The sequence below is a fragment of the Manacus candei genome, unplaced genomic scaffold, assembly GCF_025592945.1.
Source record: "Manacus candei isolate 608988 ecotype Guabito, Panama unplaced genomic scaffold, ASM2559294v1 h1tg000011l, whole genome shotgun sequence".
NCBI classification, from domain to species: Eukaryota; Metazoa; Chordata; class Aves; order Passeriformes; family Pipridae; genus Manacus; species Manacus candei.
Window position 1 is genome coordinate 27,905,647 of NW_026138059.1, and position 5,270 is coordinate 27,910,916.

General features: G+C 39.4%; 1 long non-coding RNA gene across 1 annotated transcript; it reads left to right on the forward strand.

The window, feature by feature from the left end:
- The first annotated feature begins 1,586 nt into the window (after positions 1 to 1,586).
- On the forward strand, positions 1,587 to 4,859 carry LOC127466679 (uncharacterized). The gene is made up of 3 exons (XR_007902818.1): positions 1,587 to 1,681; positions 2,755 to 2,852; positions 4,324 to 4,859. It is a non-coding gene; the product is annotated as an uncharacterized LOC127466679 (long non-coding RNA).
- Positions 4,860 to 5,270: the final 411 nt, after the last annotated feature.

The following is a 5,270-nucleotide window of genomic DNA, read 5'->3' on the forward strand; positions in this document are numbered from 1 at the left end:
CCACAGGGGCCACAAGTCCTACCTGGGAAAAACCTGCTCCAGCGTGGGCTTCCCTCTCCACGGGCTGCAGGTCCCTGGCAGAACGCTGCCCCATCCTGGGCCTCCCACAGGGTCACAGCCTCCTTCATGCATCCACCTGCTCCAGCATGGGCTCCTCCATGGGCTGCAGGTGGGTCTCTGCACCCCGATGGTCCTCCATGGGCTGCAGGGGCACAGCTGCTCCACCATGGTCTGCACCACGGGCTGCAGGGGCCTCATCTCCAGCACCTGGAGCACCTTCTCCCCCTCCTTCTGCACTGACCTTGGTGTCTACATTGTTGTTCCCATGTTCTCACTCCACTCTTTCCTGGCTGGATTTTTTCTTCTGCACAACAATCTTCTGTTCTTAAATATTTTATCACAGAGGTGTTGCCATTACTCCTAATTGGCTCAGCCCTGGCCAGCGGCAGGAAGTCCATCCTGGAGCTGGCTGGCATTGGCTCCACAGGACAGGGAGCCAATTAGCAGCTTCTAACAGAAGCCACTCCTGTAGCCCCACCCTCCCCACTACCAAAACCCAGCCACAGAAAACCCACTACAATGCCCCTGTAAAAAGTCCTTCTCCACCCTTCTGGTAGGCTCCCTTCAGGTACTGGAAGGCTGCAATTAGGTCAACCTGAATCTTTCTTTTCTCTAGTCCTTCTCAGCAGAGTTACTCTCAACCTGTTCATCCCCCAGCCTATACTGGTACCAGGGATTGCCCCAACCCAGGTGCAACACCTTGCACTTGGTATCATTAAACTGCATGAGATTCCCATGGGTCCACTCCTCAAGCTTGACAAGAGCCTTCTAGATGACATCCCAGCCTTCAGGTATGTCAACACCACCATTCAGTTCTCCTTTGTTAAAGCAGGGTTTTGCTTAATCTTTCCTAAACAATCTGCCTTGCACAGTGCCATACTTATGGCTAGTTTCAGTTCACAGGTACAGGCATAGGTGTGACCATGTAAACATTAACAGGGCTTCAATGTAGGCAAAGAATCACAGACAGCCCATTGAGAACGGGTGAATAGAAGAACGTGAAAAGAGTTTGTTAAGGACAATAGTCAGGTAGAAGCTATTCAGAAAAATCATTTGAATTTTAAAAAATACTTGAATAAAGTGAAATAAAAAAATGCTTTATTGTCACAAAATGTTCAGGAAATATACAATTTCTGCTGCATAAATATAATTGCTAGTATTTTGTATGTAATTAAATATACAAGAATAAAGGAAATGTTTTTGATATCTGTTCCTAAGTCAAAGCTCTAAAAAGTGTGATTTCTTGCTATCTTACCTCTTATGTGAGTAAATAAAAAAACCAGGCCTCAAGTTGGTAAATCAAACAAACCATTTAGAATGCTTGTATGTTCTACTGAAGAGTTTGACTCAACATGTTTAAGAGTTTAATTAAATCAGCACTCCAATTTTTCATATATTTTTTTCTCATAAAATGCTACAGTTTTTACATTTATCTCAAAAAAGTAAATCATTCAAAAAAAGCCAAAAAATTAAATGAAAACATCATCAGAAGTTTTCATATTTTCTAGGCAACAATGTTTGTCTTAAAAAAATCTTTTCTTCAGAGAAAGAAACAGTTTTAATCAAAAACACTTTCAGCTGTGTCTAAACCAGATATCTGTCTGTCCAGAAGAATCAGAAGGTACTTTGTACAGAATTTAATGTTGTGCTAACACTGCTGCAGTTTATGTTACTTAGATATTATTCTCAGAAATATTATCATTTATTTTTAATTTTTTATTCCAACAGAATAGATAAGGAGTTGGAAAGAATGCAAATGAGAATGGTTTCAGAGACAGGCATGCTTTGTCATTTGTCACTGCCAAAATCCATCAGTAATATGGTATCATGAGAGGGAACTGCTGAAAGACTAAGAATTTTACAGGAACATTTAAACATGATTTTAAAGTGAGATATGAAGCAATGCCCCTTAAGAAAACCAATGCTTAGTTTGTTAGTTGCTGTGAAGCAAGGAAATGTAGACAGAAAGCCACCATTCATCTTATTTTTGCTCCCAGGGGCTCCCTCCACTAACCTGCCTGGCGTTTTAAAATTTCCAGCTTGCTTGGTAATATTACACACTTGGGAACATTTCACTGGGCTGAGTAGCAGGACAGTAGGAGCTCCTTTCCTGTGTGGCAGACACAGAGACTGATGCTGATTGTCTCCTGCCCCTTCTCAGAGCGAGGGCAGGTCCTCACAGGCTGGAAAGAATCAGTGAATCGGTGATGGAAAGGAAAGAATAGAAAAGGAAATGAGAATAGGACAGAGAAAGATTTAAATATCAGTAGTTTTTTAAAGGCAAAGATGATAGTTAGTCATCCAGCCACTCTCCTCCTCCTGTTTTTCAACAGTTCAGTCATGAAGGCAGAACCTAATAGAATCTTTGAACTAATTCAGTTTCTGTAGTTTAACATGGCTCATTGAGTTGTACCTGTGAGATTTTTGAGTGTTTTAGCATCCAAGTGCTAAGCTGGCCCTTGAGTACTTAAATTCAAGACAAGATGAGGTACATTCAGATGGTATGACCGAATCTGTGACAGTTCCATGTCCTTTTCCTTTTAAAATCAGTGAAAAGGTTAAAGATTCGTGGTATGAGGACAGAGGTTCTTCATCAGCAGGATAATGAGCATACTTGCAAGAGCTCTGGAAAATATCGTGCTTCAGTAGTTGACTGAAGGGATAGTTCATTAAATATTGTTTTCCTTAAATCAGGAAAATCTGAACATGAGGAAACAAAAGGAAATGAGATATCCAAGGCCACACCAAGAATCCATGTCAGAACTCAGGACATCTTCACCTTTGTTGCCAGTGTGGGGGTCAGGTCATACTTGGCTAGTTAGTGTTTTTCTAATTCCAGAGGGCACAAAGCATAGTGATAAATGACCAATATTTTAATCAGATATATGAGATTATGATATTATGGTCCAGAAACACTATAAAGTGTGACAGCCCTGGAGGTGTTGAATACCTTCAAGCACAACAGAATTCATATGAGGTATGAGATATCATTATTGTACATTATTATATCCATTCTGGATTCCACTGGATTTCCCAGTGAAACACATTGTTTATGGTGAAACAAAGTTATTTGATTTGTCTTTTTGTCCAATAGGTTTTAGACACTTTTAAAGGCACAAGTAGCAGACAAGCTTGCAATTTATCCCAACTGATCTACCTCTCCTTAACACTTCTGTCCTACCATGTGTGCCATCAACGGCACAATAATTATGTTCCAGAACAAGTAGAAGGGCCAACTACTCCCTAACTTGCTTGCTAAGCTGATGCATTTTATGGCAGCTGGGTAAAGTGGTGGCATTTTTAAATACACCCCCTTAAATTATCTTCTTTGACTAGCACACTAAAAACATTATGCAAATTAAGAAACAATTTCAGTGCTGCTTGAAAATTGGCATTACGAGATTAATGATCAAACTGGAGTACCTTTTTCCAACAGGAACAGAGGATCAATCAAGGTCAAAAGGCTTTCAAAGTGCAGGCAAAATAAAATATAGAGAAGGTGTCTTTGCTGTTATCAACAGTGAAGATGCTTGGTAGCCAGCCAGACAATTCAGTTTCAGTATTTTCCAGTTTGTATAAGGCAATTTGTGGGAGGCATTAAAATTCCTTTATTCAGTTGTAATGGGAAATTCATTGACTTCTGGCTGTTTTGAAAAGTTGACGCAGACCAATTAGAAAATAATCCCAGCATCTCACAAAAGACTGAGCTGGTGTAATCAGAACTAGAAGTCTGCATCACGTTGACCCTTTACACAGTTGAGAGAGAAAATAGCCCTGTGGTGGTTCAGATTTGGGAGACTGCTTGTCTGCAAATATTTCATTTATGGAATCTCAACCCTTTAAATAAATAATGGACACCCAACTCAGAAATGCTTTAGAAGTCCTATTCCACCAAGTGTAATTCAGTTGCTTTCCAATTCCCTTCCATGTGACCTCTATTTCTTGTGTGTTGTAGCTCTTTAGGCTGTTCTCCTCAGGCCTGATCCAAAGCCTATGACAAAATATGAAAGTTTTTCTGCTGATTTAAATGATTATTGGACTGGATGTCATTTGCTGCTTCTGTTGTCACAATGTTTTTCTTTGTAAAATGTATTTTGATAGGTCAATTCTCTTTCCTTCTTTCCCCTTCTTTTTCCTTTTCTCCTTCATTATCTTTTGCTTTCCCTTCCCTTTTTCCCCTCCTCTCCCCCACTTTTTTTTTTTTTTGATCATAGACATTATCTTTCAGTTATTTACCCATTCAGGCTTTTCTCATTTTTCCAGGAAAAACTCACAAGGAATCTGCTCTCACAAGGTATTAACACAGAGGAACACCAGCAGGATGAAATGAACCCAGTAACTGCTGTGTCAACAGTTATTTATTCTTCCAGAACTTTTGTTTAACTCTCATGCTGGAACCTTTTGTACTGATTGCATAAGCCTCTAAACATTTAAATTAATTGTTTCTTATTGTCTTTGATATAACTGATGTCTTCTTTTACCTTTGCTCATTATTTTTTTAGTATGTTCATTAATCTGCATTCATTATTTATATTCACTACGTGAAGTCGCTGTTTTTAGTTTCCTTTCAACATCCTCTCAATTTGAGGGTTTTTATTTCCGAGACTTTATCTACCAGGCTTTAGTCTTTAGGCATAGAGTCTTGGAAACTGTTAATCACTTTCACTTCTAATATTATCTCATTTCATATTATACATTTACAATATTTTCTACATTACTAAAGCGCTATGTTTGTAATCCTGTCAGCATTGTCTCTTTAAAAGGAGAACTTTATTTTTTCCCCTTGAATAAAATTTGTCCATTGCTCCGCTGTTAGTAATTGTCCCTAGAGATACTCTGTAGAATGTTAGGATTTGTGTTTTTTGAGGATATCTCTGTTTTTTGAAGGAGGCCTAAGTGAGCTGCCATTTGATATGGATCAGTGCTATGTTCATACTATTAAACTCCATACTTAGGGATGTTGCCAAATCTGGAGAAAGGGTGGTGCCAAAGGAAACAGACAGTTCTTTGTGAGGGAGCCTGAAACAAGAGGCAGCTGTTTGAGATGCGGGGCAGATAGCCATGGCTGGTAGGGATGGAAAGTGCTGAGGGTTATCAGTATCAAATTGCAAAATCAATATCCTCTTACACCAGCTTCATGGGAATGACACCAAATGGTTCTTGATTTCTTAGCATCGTTTAAATATCACTCAGTTGAAATGTCATGGGAG